The following is a 16,829-nucleotide window of genomic DNA, read 5'->3' as shown; positions in this document are numbered from 1 at the left end:
TAATCCCTAATAGAAACCAAAGAGTTTGGAAAGCAGCCAGTTACTTTCTGAGAGGGCTCTGAGCTTTGTGAGGAAGGCACCCCCCTGGCTGCCATCATGTGGCAACTCTCAGAGCCCGTGCTGGGGCTGGGTGGGCAGCTGGAGCCACCTGAAATGGAGAAACAGACACCAGCCAGTGACCAGAATCTCAAGGGCTGGTTGGCAACAATGTGCTCTGGAGGTACCTGGCCTGATGTTTTGAGATCTCCTTTCCAGCAGAAAACGCTCCTCTGTCTACAAGATTCAAGCCTCTTTTGTGAAAATGTACTGGTTTTGACCAAAATTGAATTGATTCTTTTGTCAAATTTGAAAGAGAGACCTTACAAGAGCCCAGGTGTGGCATTCAGATGAAACAGGGGGTAGCGGACACATTTCAGATGAGCTGCAATAAATCTTAGGTAAAACAGCCAAGCTACCTGCAGGTTTCCCTTGTGAAATCAGTACTCCTTTTTGGCTCTCCTCCCTCTCCAAATGCTTCCTCCGTTTAACGTTAGCATAGTCTGGTGGCACCCAGGCCACCCAGGGCACAGCTCCCTGGGGCCCACTGGGTTCCTGGGGTACATGGCACTGCTGAAGTTCAGCTGTGCAGAGGTTAGGAGCCACTATCTGCGTTTTCATTTTGCCCTGGCTGATAAAATGTTTAAAGTAAGTGGAGAGAGACCTTTGGGTGTGTTTGGCTCTCTGGAGTTACTCTAACTGCTGGAAAACCAGCTCTGGAGAGTAAAAACACAGGCAAGGAAGATCTTGGGCCAAATATCTCAATTTTCACCACAAAGCTGATCAGCAGGTGAAAAGCATCACCCTGCTTATAAAAGAGCTGTTTTTCTAGTTGCCCGTGGGTTCATGCAGGGTGGACGCTGAGCAGCAAAAGGAGCGTCTTGTCAGCAGCTGAGGGCAGGGGCTCTGCAGAGAGGTGCTGGGACCTCCCTGGCTCTGATCCGGCAAAGCACTCAAGGATCTGTTCACACTCCAGCTGGAGCACAGGTCTCCAGAATTCACCATCCAGGACTTTATCACACCGAACCCTAAATATCTCTGTGGCAGCTGAGCCCACCAAATCACGGAGACTCTTCCCAGTCATGTCAGTGGGATTTGTGTCAGGTGAAGCACATATGACTTGGGAGCAGCTGCATGAGAGTGATCAGCCTATAAAATAGCTAAGCGTATTTTATATTTATAGAAGACATTAGCATTGTCTGTGGCTCCCCTTGTTAGCGTCCTCGCATTACAAGTGCGATCATGCTTGGGACCTTGCATGGTGGTTCCGAGCACATTGTGTCAATCCAAGCCTCTTGGGAGCTCATGGCTTCATGTTGCACATTGCATGAAAGGGCTTGCATGTACATTTTCATACAGGCAACGTATGTGGAGAAAGATGAGATTAAGTAGAAGTTTTTCAGCTGTCCTTCCAACTGACAATTTTATACCTACTAATCTGAAAAGGCTATGCAGTGTCGCTACAGTAAGGTGGGAACAAAGCTCAAGGCACTTTTCTTGAAATCCAAACCCATATTTTCATTTACAGCATAATTACTACAGGACCGCCAACAAAAATAACAAACGTTAGGATTTTTAGCCCATATTCAAACTGCCACATCAGTTTTCACAGGACTGAGCAACTAAAAAGGCTACTCAAGGTGAACATGTTGCCAGGTTTTCATACTTCTGAACAGTAGACCTTGAATAAGAAGCCTGAATATGGAGTTAAAAGACTATGTTAAGCCACTATGTCTGAATATCTTGGCCGATATTCCTTAATAAGCTTTCTTTTCCTCCTAGGGACCAACTTAAAATCAACAAAGTAACAACGGGCCTCACACAATCAGGAATTCTAGGTCTCTTAAAGTGAAAAGTAAACAACCTGTCCTTCTTCTGCCCTTTCCTGAAACCTAAATGTAAGTATAACCAGCTTTGAAATCCTAAATGCATTATACATAATGTCAAAAACAAAGCACATAGGCTTAAAACGGAAGTTGTCTTAAAGCTATCACCTACACAAGCTCTGATAAGTTACTGAAGTGTTTGCTATACACCAAAGCTTTTGAATTTTGATTAGAAAAATATACGGTACATAAATTTTGGTGATCAGCCTCAGCAGCATTTTTTTTTTCCTAGATAATTAAAGAAGTCCACTCTTTCAGTCATTCTCTATTGTTTAATAAAAGAGAACATGTAATTTTGGCATTTCATTTGTTTAAGGAATCTTGTTTTAAATTAAAGAATCTTATTTTAAATCTATTTCTACAGTCAGGAAAGAGTAAGGACAGGTTTCATTGAAAAAGAAATGTCAAAACCCAATATATCCTGGGAATAGAATGAACCATGTTATTGATGTGCTTTTGATATCCAAAATGCATATGTACACATGTCTGCTTCCATACGTATGCACATGTAAAAATAAACAGCAGTAACATTCATTGGGAAATCCATGTTTGATATAATGTTTAGTTTAGCTCAATAATGGGAAGAATATGTTAAACATCATTCTGAGCCTTAATGGAAAAGTGTCTGACAACTAGACATTAGCTCATAGTATCCACAGTCATCTTATGCCTATGACTATTGTTTGTTATCAAGTGTGACTTTTGGAAGAAAAAATGCATTATTGCTTAACAAGCTGCATTGCAGTAGCGTCCTGCACTCTGGCTTTCTAGATAGCTAATTAAAAGACTCCACATGTTAAGAATGAATCACATAAATTCCTCAGACTTCTGGAACATCTTTTAAGGAGGATGAGCGCCACATTTGGTCGTGTTTCTCTCTTGCAGAGAAATCCCCCTCAATTTGTCTGAAAAGAAACCAGTAGAGTCACACAAAACTGACTCTACAAACAGGTGGCTCTAGAGCATCAGCCCTGGCAGAGACTCCACTCTGTGAACCCGCTGAACTTCTCCAGGCACTGGGGTGGACTGGTACCCTGCCAGGCTATTTGGGTCTCTGGTGGTGTCCACCACCGGAGCTGGCCCTGGTAACCCATTCACCTGGCCTCAGCTGCTGTGACCTGCTCTATGTTGGGTGTTTCTTGTTATAAAAGCATAACAAGAAGCAAGCAAAAAAATTTTTATATATATATATATATATTAAAAAAAAATAGAAATTGTACAGCCCAAGGCTCCAGCCTATAAAATATTAATAGAGAATAAAACACTTTCCAGCTAGTATTTACATTCTCCCAGAGCATCCATAAGGAAGTTTTAGAGCCCAATCCACCTAGCAATAAAACAGCCATCCAAGAATGGCACAGGACTTCGATAACTCCGCTGCAAAGTTTCTATAGCAGTTGGTAAGAAATGTAGAAGAACGCTGCTTTTTTTATTAGTCATTTCTTCAGACCTTTCAATGAAGATCTTCTGGTGTTATATAATAACATAGATCACCTTTTAAAAAGTATCCCATGTTCAGTATTTTATAGTCCTTTACCTACAGCGGGTGAAACAGTAATATGAGCCAGTAAATATACTTACTGGACAGAAAAAAATAACAGTTAAGCTAAGTGTTACAAGTTAGCACCAGCTACTTTTCATGGGTGGCAAAATTGCTTTGAGAAAAACAAACACTGTCTTCACCAATTCACAGATATCAAGGAACACAGAAATAAGGGGCGAAAAGCCTTAAAAAAATAAAAAGTTGAAAGTTCTGGAAGTTGTAACTATTTCCTCTTTTTTTTTTTTTTTAATCTACTCCAGTGAATAGAGAATAATTTCAGCAAAACATTCAGATCTGGATAGAAATATCCCTCAAATTAAAAGGAAACAAAGCCCTTTATCTGTAGCAAGAATAGAGAAAATTTTCAGACTTGAGCATCAACTGGCAGAGAGACTTGAAAGGCATTTGGGTCCAATAGAAGTCCTGAGCTGCTACCAAAATCAACAGTCTAATTGTCTCAGCTGAAACTGGGGCTGAGCTTTTGGGTTTCCTGTAACTAAATCTTGCCACAAACAGCTCTGCTAAGTTTTTTCCTCTAATACAATAAAATACAGCAAAATTAAGATAAATACAAGAGACAATGAAGATGAGTATGTAGTTCCCAGCACCAGACAGGGAGCAGATGTTGGAGAAAACTTTTGAAGACATCAAAAGGGTACCTGTCAGTTTTAAGTGGTTGATATGACAGTTCTTTAAAAATAAACAATCAAACATCTGAAAGTAATTGCTAGACTAAGGGATTTAAGTTTATTTTATTTAAGCAATAAGGTATTTTAAAAATGTACTCAGAATGTCTAGCTTGCTTCAAATTGCTTTGGTTTTCTGCACACTGTCATGGTAGTCACTACCCACCCAAATGTGGTATTTTAATAATACAACTGAAATGAAGAAAGCAAAACTATCCAGAGAGGTTACCAGAATGCACAGTTCAACTTCAGACACTTTCTAATGTGATAATGAAGCAGAATGAAAACAATGTATTGTGCTGGATTCAGAGGCACTGTCAGGTGATGAAGTTATACAATTTTATGTGGGTTTACTGAGGTCACATCTCAAAATCAAAAGAAAGCCTAAGCAACTGAAAGTCATGTTCTGGTTTATATAGTCCGATATTCTTTCTGTCTATCCTTTTTCCTGTTGAACTGGCTTTTATGCCTCTCAGTGTATAAACTTCTTGAACATAGTCATCTCCTCTGTACTCGGCTTCCTCATTTTGTCGTGCTTTATGTTCTTCCCCTCAATCCTTGCTTGTCTGATAATAAGGATCAGTTTACCAGTCTGCCTTTTCCCTGTCTGACTTGGGGAACTGGAAGTACTGGATGATTTTTAGTGGAACTTAAACCTCAAATTACTCATTTGTTTATGGAAACGTTACCTTACATTTCCAGGACCATTGATTTTAAACAGGAGTCAATTGCTGGACTCCTTTAGTCACTCATGAAAACTTAGCTTCGGATTCCTTTCAGTAGCTCTGGATGGGAGGAAATTAAAGGGGAATTACAAAAGAAAAATGCTTTCCAAACATAGCAGTGTTATTCAATAGCTTAGAAATTTACTTCTCTTTTCCTGTTGGTGAATGTGGTTTCTTTAACTAATCCAAGCATTATTTTGAATAAACCCAATGGTTGTTTTTGTCTGTGTTTTGAAGAAGAGGGGCTTGTTAGGGCTTCAGCAGTGATAACTGACACAAGTAAAGCTCCAGCACAGAAGAACACAGAAAAAGAATGAGACGAGCTTGCCTCCACAAATCATTAGAATTGAGGATATTCCATGGATACCTCCTGCATGCTGTTAGTAACCATGATGACAAGTTTACGGTCCCAGGCTGAGCAAAGTCGAGACCTGAAGGACCTGCTGCTTGTTAAATTCTGTGCTTCTCTAGTCTCCTGCTCCCCAGACAACCTCACGTGTGCACACGTGTACACACCTGCTTCTGGTCTTTGGTGACAAGTTCATTGGCAGCACTTTGGTGATACGCAGCGACGGCCCCTTTGCAAAGTGAGGAGAAGCAGCTAAATCCACGTTGCTTGGGCTGAAAAGGGCCTTCAAGCCAGCAGGCAGCAGATTTTTATACTGGTGACAGTTCATGGAACACAAGAGCAATGTACCTGTCTGATTTGGGAAACAGTTGTACCAAACAGTAAGTCTTTTTACGGGTTTTGCATTAAGCATAAATCCTCCTGTTTATGTGCTGAAGCATACAGTTTGTTAACAGCTCGTTAACAGCAACATATAGAGCATATAGCTGCAGTCATCACTTGGCAAATGTTTTCCACACATTTTCCATGGCTTCCACGTTTAGGGAAAAGTAGCACTAGGTGAGCAGTTGTCTTTTGACAGCCCCATTGACATAATTTATCAGTGTAATGATTCCCTGTGAACTCACTGAGTTTCTCTAGGAAATACCAATGTATTTTCTATGCAGAGATCTCTCTGGAAATGTCACCTTTTAAGACAGTTTTCTAGTCCCTAGAGAGTCCAGACACAGAACTCTATTAATATCTTTGTCTTGTAAAGTTCAGGGAATGCTACCACAGAATGAAATGAAATTTGAAATACAGTCGGAAGAATTACCCAGCTAATAATGATAATTCAGCTAAAATATTTGTTACATAATTCAACCTTCTATTTAGTTTCAAAGGAGTTCAATGTAGTTGTTTGGTTTATTTAAGTAACAGGTTAAGGACATCCTTTTTCAATTGCAAAAGTTAGGCAACTACTGTCAAATATTATAGTTCTAGTAGTCTTGCATATGAACAACTTCACAGAATTGCAGAACGGTTGAGGTTGGAAGGCACCTCTGGGGGTCCTCTTTTCCAGCCCCCCTGTTCAATCAGGGACACCCAGACTCCTTGCCCAGGACCATGTCCAAATGGCTTTTGAATTATCTACAATGAAGGAGACTCCACAGTCTCCCTGGGCAACCCATGCTGGTGCTCAGTCACCCTCACTTTTCTACTCAGTCTACTGAGTCTCAGAATTTCTACTTTATATATCTGAAATTTCCCCCGTACTTTTTCTTGCAGCAGTCTACCTCATGATTTACAAGAGGGGATGAATGTTGGAGCACGATGATGAAATCAGGGATATTTTAGTTGAGAAGCTGACATGGTAGTTTGCTGAATGCATTTTTGGACCATTTACCCTATAGTTACCTGTGGATTCCTGGTGTAAATGGGAGCTGGTGTAAATGGGGTCAGCTATGCAGCAGCACGGCATTGGCGCACAATGTGGGAATGTGAGCCATGCCAGCTGATGGCAAAGCTAAAGCTTCCTGTAGAATACTTGCTTTGTGTGCAAACAGCATATTTCATGCTACTTTGCTTGCATTACAGTTATTTTTAAGCAATCTGCAACATGGAGACTTAGTATTTTGAACATGCAAAAGGTCTGGAATGTGCTCAGGTCCCCCCTCCTGTGCAGTGTTTGTGAAGCTGTCCCTCGATACATGACAAACTGGAAAGACAAAGAAAAGGCAACAGCATGGAGCCTGTGCTGACAGTGTAAATAGAAATTTGAGTTCAGCAGACAAAGTTCACAGTTTGCAGTGAAAGGTCATAAGGATTTCAGGCATTTTTGGTATTTTGTCTCTGCTGTCTGCACAGTATCAAGCAAATAAAAAAAAAACCCACCCTGATAGACAGCTTCCAATTCTGTATACTTGGCATCCCTGCTCAGCCTGAAGGAACATGGGAAGCTCTGTGTTTGGCATTCTGCATTTATTTGAGGACACGCCATCCTAACAAAACTTTAACACTTACTCAGCCCCAACTTGCCTGGTATTTTTTCATGTGACATTTGATAAGTTAAAGGGCTACCCAGCTTCAGCTAAGCCAAGTGGCCTGCAGGTTTTTTTCTGAAAATGCAGTATTGAATTTAGCATGATGAGGAAGAGTCCCAAAACATTAACTCTCTACAGGTTCTGTTCCTCTTTTCCCAGCCACTGCACAGTCACATTAAATTATCAAATGCTTTTATGAGAAATCTCCTACAGTCTGACATTGAACCAAAGGAGACTTGGAGGAGTCTGATTTTTTATTATTATTTTTATTATCATTTTTGCCTGCAGTGAGTTCATTCCCTTCTCTGGATATTATAACATCTCCTTTAGGAAAGGTTTAGCTCTGGCCCATGAAGTACTGACATTGATATTTTTATTTCCTGGACTCAACTACATTTAGACCAAGTGGAGACTCTTCCTGGAGGTATATAACCTCAGAAATCCAAAGAAGAGTTTTATTACCTATGTACCTAAGAAGTGAGGGCAATCACTGCTTCTTGTGAAATCATTACTTCCAATATTCAGGTCGGTACCGCTGAAACAACAAATGAGGAAAAAACCTTCTGTATTAATCTTGTCTTCGGGTGTGTCTCTCCTGGGCTCGGAATAACCAGAGGTATTTTAGGAGCATGAATGCGATTAAGTAGTAAAACCAGGACAGTACGTCAGTCAGATATTGGGTAAAATTTTTTGCAAAGTGTATTCTTTTAATCTTCCAAATGAGCTTTTTCTTTGTGTTCCTGGCTTTGCAATCCCTGGCGTATCCCAGTGGGATCATACAACAGGGGTTTGTTGCACACACTATGAGTGACAAATGCTCAAGCCTATATTGTGCCTATAGGTGCTGAGCGGTGCCTGGTGGGATTTTCTCTCTAACTCCCACTGCCATAACTAACAACGTCATGAGGCATCTATTTCCAGTCTTAGGTGCTTGGATACTTTGCACACCTTGTCCTTGAAGCTCAGGCTGAATACCTGTTCCTGCTGCTGTGCAACATATTCCTTTGTACCCTTCTTGAGACAGATATTTTTGTATCTTGAAATACAAAACTTATTTTGTTGTTGGTCCCTTCATTAAATTTTCTTTACTGTACCTGAAACCTGTTGTCTGTTCTACCTGGCTTAAAAGTAGAGTGGTTACCTGCGAAAGTATTCAGTGGTTGTGAAGAGCTGAAGATAGAAGGTCTCTCCAGACAATCCTCCTTTGACTTCCTTTTCCTTTTATTTTCCTCTCCCCACTCACTTTTTACCTAGATATTGGCAATTTTGCTCTGAGATTTAGTAGTGCCACATGGAGCAGAATAGACGCTTGAATGTACCATGGTCAGGTGTGGAATACAAACACTATTTCACATGTGATTAAACCTAGTCAGGAATTAATATGATCCCTAAATGGGAGGTATAGCTGCATAGGAACTGCAGACACACTCAGAATTCATTCACTTTCTTCCCTACATATAGAAAGATTAGGATCAAAGGGCTGGTGCTCACCATTTTCTACCCCCCAGCAGAAAAATCTGCAGGTTTTGATGTGCTCAGAGCAAAGCACATTCCAACACTATACACTTCTGGAATAGCTAGAGAACGAAGTCCCTTGCCTCTTAACAAACAAGAGACAGTGTCTGAAAAACTAAACACAGACTAAAAGAGAGGAAGCCAGAAAGGACTAAAAGGAAAGATATTTGTTAATGCTCAGCTTATACCATATTTACCCTGGCCAATACCAGGAATAAGCTCCTTGTACTCAACTGTCTGTAGCTGAGTGGAGAAACTGGGAGAAAAGAGGACCCTTCTCATTCAAAGACGCAGGTGAACACTGTCTCACAGTAAGATTTTACCTTTAGCAGAAAGAAATATCTTTATAGTTTATCATGACGTGACCGTTCTGACTCAAAGGCAGCATAACACAGCTGTGCCCCAGCCAACACAGGCAGTAGCACCTATATCAAGGACAATTATGTGAAAATATTTTTGTTATTTTGCCTTTTAAAAAATTTTTTTCTTCCAAAAAATGCAAGCAGAGCGTTAGGCTGGAGTGGATGGCTCACGCCACCTATGGGGCAGCCTCAGCAGTGAGACGTGGCTGCTCTCAGGGGCTTCCCGTGAAAACCCAATACAGTTTCCATACTGATCAAAAATTGCTCCAACAGACATTTGAATTGGCTGGAGCACCTGGCAGTATTTAAACAGATATACATCGATAAGACACATTTGATCTCCAGATGCACTGCTGCAACATTTGACATTCAGTGTGCTTGATTTTATAAATATATTTGCTAACAAGCTGCTTTTTATCCTGGTTAAAAATAAGGTTACATAAACATCTAATTCTCTTTTGATTATTGCCACAAATTAGTTACGGTGACTGCATCTGGAATTAGAAAAAATATACAAGATGGGTTTTAAATGTCGAGCCCATTTTGTCTACTGAAGACTGCAGCAGGGAATCTAATTGAAAACCCAAACAAAGCTTACAAAGCTAACATTGCTCATAACTATCCCTGAACTGCTCGATGCAGTGTTTGCACTAAGCCTAGATGAATACCAGCGCGTGGCTTTGGTGCTGCACAGAAAAATGTCTTAGATTATAGCTGTAGAAATAGTACCTTTTCCTCAGGAATAACAATATTTCCTTTATAAAACTGTGCAAGTGCCAGACTTTCTGCTGCTTTCTGAGGCTCATTTCCATCAGCCACTTCAGCTCTTTTTTTTCCACATTAACACTACCTAGTCATTAAGTCCTAACAGGTGGGCTCCAAAAGCAGGATACAGCCTTGAGGCAGGCTACAGCTGAGCCTTGAGGTGGGGGCTGCTGATGGCAGTACAAGTCCTTCCTTCACCCAGCGCCCTCCTAGCAAAGGGCTAATCCGCAGAGGACAGCCCCTGGGACAGCCCCTGGGCTTGTTCTGCCACCCTGGGAGAGGGAGGAGCTGGAGGGACCAGCACCTGTATGGATGAAGGCACAAGGACAGCAGCATCCCTTCTCTGCCCAGCTGGAGCACTGGGAACAGCCTGTGCCAGGAGGAGAGTGCACAGGAGAGATGTGACCTCCGCGTGCGTCTTACCCAAATCAGGGCCCGTTTTGTTTTCTTCCTTCGGCAACCTGAGCTGCTTACAGCATGACAAGGACCGATGTGATTAAAATTGAAGTTATAACAAACAATTACTCCAGACCTTATTACGCTCTTTCTTCTTTGAATGGGCTAATCCGCACCAGACTAGTGCGATTTTCAGTCAGTGCTTCTTTACCCTCTTCACCTCCTTCTCCCCAAGACTCTTATAGTCTCACTGAATGCCATACTGGAAAGTTGGCAGTAAGGAATCCTCCTCCGCTGTTCCTCAGGAGATGGACTAGCTACAAACAAGAAGCAGTTGTTGTTTTTGCTCAGCCATGTTATCCCAATTCGACACAGGTATGATGCCATCAACACAAAGGAAGATTCTTCTAAATTACACTACTCAGAGATGAGTATCACGGCCTTAAACTTTACTCCTCTCTCACAATGTATAGGGTTGTTGTAAAGTTTCCTTTCCATAAGATCCATTTCTTCTCATAGTTTTTAGTTTGGTTTTAAGTGAAGCACACATTTTTCTAGGATTGAAGCATTTCTGAAAAAAACACTGAAAAAGGTCACTCTGGTGGTTTTAAAACTGGAGTAAATAGGTACCTTATAGAAGAAAGGTAATTTCAAGTGGCTCCAAAACATACAAAATAGTGACCTAATAAATGGTAAATGATAACGTCAAGATAAATAAAAGTGTCCCTTTAATTGTAAAGTACTATTCCATCTCTTAATGGTATCATAGACTGCGAAGGCAAATTTTCTTGAAAGCTGTTGTAATTAAAGGTGTAGGGATGATACTTGTGTGGAGGTTAAAATAGAGTTAATGAATTGCATTTATTAAAACCAAGCAGTTAATTCAGAAGAAGCAATACCATGTAGAATTTCAGTAATACAGTGAGGACTTAAGGAAAACTGGGGATAGCACCTCTGGTTTCATATTAACAGAAACTACAGTTGTAACTTGCATGGATGAAGTCAAATAACTGATGTAATTGCTTTAGACACTATGATATATACAAAAGCAAGGCTGGAAAAAGAGCAGGCAAAATATGACACCTAGCATTTAAAAAAAAAAAAAAATTTTTTAAAAATAGCTCCAGACCTGGGGTCCCCAGAGACAAATCTATGTGATTTTGCCTAAGCAAACAATACGGGAGGACATCCTGTTTTAATTTCTTTTTTGGCCTCCACTATGTTGTTTATCTTGAGCACTCATCTTCTTGACAAATATATTTTCAGGCAACTATTCTTTCGGGTCTCATAGCCCTGAAGAGAGCCTGAATAAATGTGTCTGCTCATCACAACTGACTTGTGGTGTCTTTGTGGCTGAGGCCTATAAACAGTCAACTGTAGGGACTGGAGACTGTGAGAAACAATGTAGTATATAAAAGAGCTTAATGCAACCAGAAGTTTCTTCTCTCAGTAAATTAGTGCGTTATACATTCTTGAACAGGAGAAAGAGAAGATTGATGATGTAGTTCGGCCCTCATTACAATTCTTAGTGTACTTCTTACAGCATCTCTCAGTGCTAAGTAAGGAGTTTCAGACCCATTTTGCAAACGAGGACCTGAATGAAGGAGATCGGCAAAGCATGGCAACACCTACATAGCAGTCCCAGAAGCATCTGCAATGTTTTGCAGAGGCATCAAAGATTTAACTTTATAAACAAGCAGCATGGGTAACACTAGCCAGTCAGGCTGCACCATCTGATGCTCACCACAGGTTGGTTTGTCAAGTTATTTCTATCCCTGCATTGTAGACCCCCTCTGGACTCCTGAACTCCAAATATGTCCTAAATTATATGTGTGAGCTGAGGGACCTTAAGACACTACAAGAAACTTCACTGCCTGTTGGTTTGCATCTCTTCATCACACCTTCCTTTCTCCCATACAAACTGTAACGCTCAAGGTGGAAGAAAAGGGAGCAGGGGTTAGAACATGCCGAAAAGCAGGAGCTGGGAAGCAATAGCAAGCAATATACACTTGTGCGGAGAGGGAGTAGGGGCTGGTAGATCAGGCCTGCCTTTTCCATAAGAATGAAAAAAAAAAAAGGTGCTCTAAGTAACTTGCCCGAGGTCATAGAGGTAGTTGTGAACAACCTTAATCATGTGCTTAAAAATCTCTAGGTCTTTTAAAACCTGAGCCTGCTGTTTGAGTGATGGTATCTGGATGTACCGGATCAGGACTCACAACCAGAATTCTGCCACTCCCTACAATAGCCCTGTGACGTGAGTAAGCGGGCAGGATTTAAGTTCAACATGGGAGCTTTTCTCAGAGCCAGGGGCCAACCCATTATTTAACTCAGCAATACCAGACAGTTCATAATCTGCCTTTGGTCTTTTTCAGGGATACTAGCATGTCTAAGCCTGTCCTTAGGAATTCATTTGGAAAAAGTAAAAGCCAGATATTTGCTTAGTTCTCTAGGGGCAGGATGTCCTCATAGGAGGCAGGAACAGTATTTCACAATTATAATTTTCTGACCCCCTCCCATCCAGCACTGTAGAAAAGAAAGAGTATCTTATGAGAACTGTAAACGTTCAGCATGTGCCTGTTTCATCATTCTGATTCAGAGCATCAGCCCCACGTTCAGAGATAGCAACTGTGGGAGTCTGTGTTATATCTGCAGGAAAAAATGTTGCTTTTCTGGATCTGGACACTGCCACCTCAGCTCATTTCTAACGTGCGTGCTTTGGCAGCACACAGCTGAGCAAGGCCATAGATGTGCATTTAAAAATATGGTAACGCTCAAACTGTGTTTTTCTTGAGAATCGTTTATATTATAATTTCAAGGAAAAAAGGTGGCACCACTGCATTTCTTTGCAAAACAATTCAAATTAGGATTATTACTTTTAGTAAGTGAGGCATCATCACCAAGAGAAAACAAGACTAAACGATGAGTACATTAAAGTGTCTTTGTAATGAGCTTAACACATTTGGGAGCCCTGGGTCCTCCCATGCTCTTGTTTTTTTCACCAATTTTCTGTGGTTGAACAAAGATCAAACATAATAGTGTGTGTAGCCAGCACACAATGTATGTGATCACTTTGGTTAAATTATAAAAAAAGGCTAACATCTAACTTGTCCATGTCATGTTATTTGGCAAAACTAATGATGTAATTAAATGGGTTCAAATATCAAAACCATATGTATCAGCTTACATTTATACTTTTTTTTCCGTTTACAAAATAATGGTTTTGTTAGAGAATAAAATTCAATGAGCTTCATATGTAATGGCGGAATTCTGCAACTCAATTATTTCTTCATCACAATGGCAAGAGAAACTCCAGCACACAAATAATCTAGAAGATTTATAGACCTGATTTATAGACTGACACTTGGCCAACAGAGCTCCCCAGCAGGCCAAAGAGAGGTAGTCTTTTCTGCAGGTATGAAGCGGGTTGGCTGATAGCATCAGCTAAGCCACAGTGAAGGATATGGGCAGAACATTTACAGCCCTGTTTCTAGCTAAACTAAGAAATCCTTGAAGTATGATATGTTGATTTCATGAGTGTTTAAAGCAAACTTCAGCAGGAAATGGGATCCACATGCACGCTTTCTTGGGAGTTCCTTGTAAAACAATAGTCAAGTCTGAACATAAGTATGTATTTTTAATTTCATAGAAAGGTTTACTTTACAGGTTCTTCCCTCACTATCCTACTGCCCATAGGACTGTATATCAACAGAGACATCCAAAGTCTGCTTTCATTTAATTAAATGGGATCTTCGTCGCCAGTTAAAGAAAAAAAATATATCAGATATATGAAATAATGTGTGTTCTCATGACATCTCCAGCCCAGTTTCCAAGAGGAATTTGGGATAGTTTTGAATAGATGAAAAGAATGATAAGAAAAACATTTCCTTAAAAAAAAAAAAAGGAAAGCAACACTCCCGTTTATCTTCCAACTCTTCCATCTTTAGAAATTTTCCTTTTAGCTCAGGGGGGCTAGGCAAGTAAAGCTGTTCATCTGTGATATCCCATTAAATATCATCATTAGCAAGATAAAATGCAGTAAAATGGACTCAATAAAAATCACTGCTGTCCACTTCAAGCCAGATCCATTTAACCACTATGATCAATTCCACAGCAGAACAATACCAATATCGATAAATTGAGCACATGAGAAAGATGGGACTCAGGGACATTGATCATTCTGCTTATAAATGGGAATTACCTCCACTGCAGTAAAAATACTACTATAACTGAGGACAGAATCTGGGCCAGTAGTAGATACCTGTTTACTTAGTGGCACAATAGTAGGCCAGGGTCTGGGTATTTTTAAGCTAATACAGACCAGAGCGATTCTAATTTTACTGCCTGAAAATGGGAATTTCATAGATCTAAACTGACATTTGTTCCTCGCCAAAATATTTTGCACTGGCATTCACTGTTGGAAAGACCAGTTTTTCCTGCTGCCAAGAACTGAATAAAACTCAGCTGAATTCTTCAGTTCTTAATTGAGCAAAATTTTCATTGTAGTTTTGCTTGATTAAGAAAAACAGGCCATAGTCTACTGCAGGGATAACTGGGTATACATAGGTTTATATCCATTTAAAAGTATTTAACAACTAGCAAACTTCCTACAGGTTATCATTCTAATTAAAAAATAATGGGGTTATCTATATATGTTGAATTGCCTGTCTGCAACCAGTGACCAGTTCCCTGACTGCTGAATTTCACAACCTTCTAATGTGGCTAATTGTCACATGGAAGCAATTAATTGAATCACTTGAGAAAAAACTGTTCCAGATCATGTAGCGTTTTTCTTTACAATTGTGGAGGCCTGAATTACAGAACTCTAAGAAATATTCCTTTTTATTTTTTACTGTCAAAAATTGATATTTACCAGTGTAATTGATACACAGGAACTGATGCGACGCAAGTTTCTCAAAGTTACAGTCACTACTGCATATAGTTTTCCATTCGTTCAGATTTCTGCATTTGTCTGTGTCACAGATCCTCCCAAGGAGAATTACTAGACCTTCATAGCCAGGAGGATTCATAAAATATTGAATTCGGCAGTCATTTTCAGCCTGAGTCAGCTGAGGGAAAACCAGCCAGGAAAATTGTTCAACGACCTTGTGTTAATAATTTTGCATATTTGAAAAATAAGTATGTTTGTCTTCTCTTCCATACCAGTTGTCACTACACTATGAAAGCCACACCACTGTTGTATGATCACAACACACTGCAAGTGAATGAAAACACAAATTTCTCCCCTTCCTCTGCATGATCTGTCATGGCTTAGTCCTTTGAAGACAAGTTCATTCCAGGTGTCACATTTAATCAAGACGAGGACTTCATTCCAAACAAAAGACATAACGGCACATAATCATTATTACAATACCAAAAAAAAAAAAAGTTTCATCTGGCCACTGTTAGGACACTCTTCATCATTCGGGGAATACATATAAGTACAAGAAAGAAAGGATAAAACACGGTATAGCTATTATTCATAAAGAGAAGAGAGAAAAAATAAGAAGGTGAGTGGGAGCTGGCATGTGTCACAGCAGACCCAAGGAGGCTTGGGGAGGAGGAAAGCCATGAGAGGCTTTGTCTGAAAGCTTGGAAGGTGTCAGAAGGCAAAGGGAGCCTCAAGTCCATGCCCTGCATTAAGAAAGGTTTGTGCACTGGGACCAAGCAGTCCTTCAGGAGGACTTCAGTGGCCTGGCAGCTCGGGCAATGGCTAATCAGCCTGTGGCCAAGGACTTGGATTTAGATTATGGACTGAAGTGCTTTAATTTCCCCCTCCAATCCTATTTCCTCATCTGCTTCCAGCCCCACCTCTGCATGGTAGTGCTGCTGGCAGCTGAAGGGAGGCTGGTGTCCTGCTTTGGTCCAGTTTAGCGCTGGGTAGCAACAGGTTTGTCAGCTTATCACTGCTGCCAGAGTCCTTCATCCTGGCTGCTGTACTGATGGAACGCAAGTGCCAGCTCCTGCTGCAGATGTTATACCAGTTAGACAGGAGAGCTGAGCACGGACCAGTTTTTTATACCCTGTGTTTTTGCTGGTCTCACAGTTACCAGTGATCACAGGTCCAAATGGCTGCACTGAACGTTTTGTATTGTTTCTCTTGGAGTAGCGCTGAGACACTTGCGCGAGCGATAGTATTTGCTCTTCAGTACTTGGCTTTGCTTTTCTTTGGCCTCGGCTGGGTTATTCCAAGGTGACAGATACGGTGATTTGAAGTCCTTTAAACCATAGTACACTGGATTGCATATAAGAAATTAATTCTGCCTCACAGCATCTTTGGAGTTTAAATGACTATGTATTTTCATGGATCCAGGATAAATGTGTGTGAGTGGTGGGGGCAGGGTCTTTTCTGTGTATGTCTGTTCCAGAAGCATTCTTTTTCTTCACTGGGCTTTTGAGAGATGCAGCAAACGTTTACTGTAAGTATTCACTGAATCAAACCTACGGGGAGTATTTCACAACTCAGGTTGGAAGGTTTGTTGGTGGCGTCATGCTATCCTTATTTTGACACTTGCAGAGCAGGAAGAGAGTGGCATCTGTGTAGGCCT

At 40.7% G+C, this 16,829-nt stretch overlaps 1 protein-coding gene across 1 annotated transcript in view; it reads left to right on the top strand.

Moving 5' to 3' along the window:
• COL8A1 (collagen type VIII alpha 1 chain) overlaps positions 1 to 16,829 on the top strand; it is a 93,443-nt gene that overhangs the window by 56,363 nt on the left and 20,251 nt on the right. The window contains exon 3 of the mRNA XM_065631367.1: positions 1,819 to 1,934. The gene's annotated coding sequence lies outside the window, so the exon portion shown is untranslated. The remainder of the gene's footprint in view (positions 1 to 1,818; positions 1,935 to 16,829) is intronic.

This window comes from Caloenas nicobarica, chromosome 1 (genome assembly GCF_036013445.1).
Source record: "Caloenas nicobarica isolate bCalNic1 chromosome 1, bCalNic1.hap1, whole genome shotgun sequence".
NCBI classification, from domain to species: domain Eukaryota; kingdom Metazoa; phylum Chordata; class Aves; order Columbiformes; family Columbidae; genus Caloenas; species Caloenas nicobarica.
This window is presented reverse-complemented; position numbering and strand designations above follow the sequence as displayed.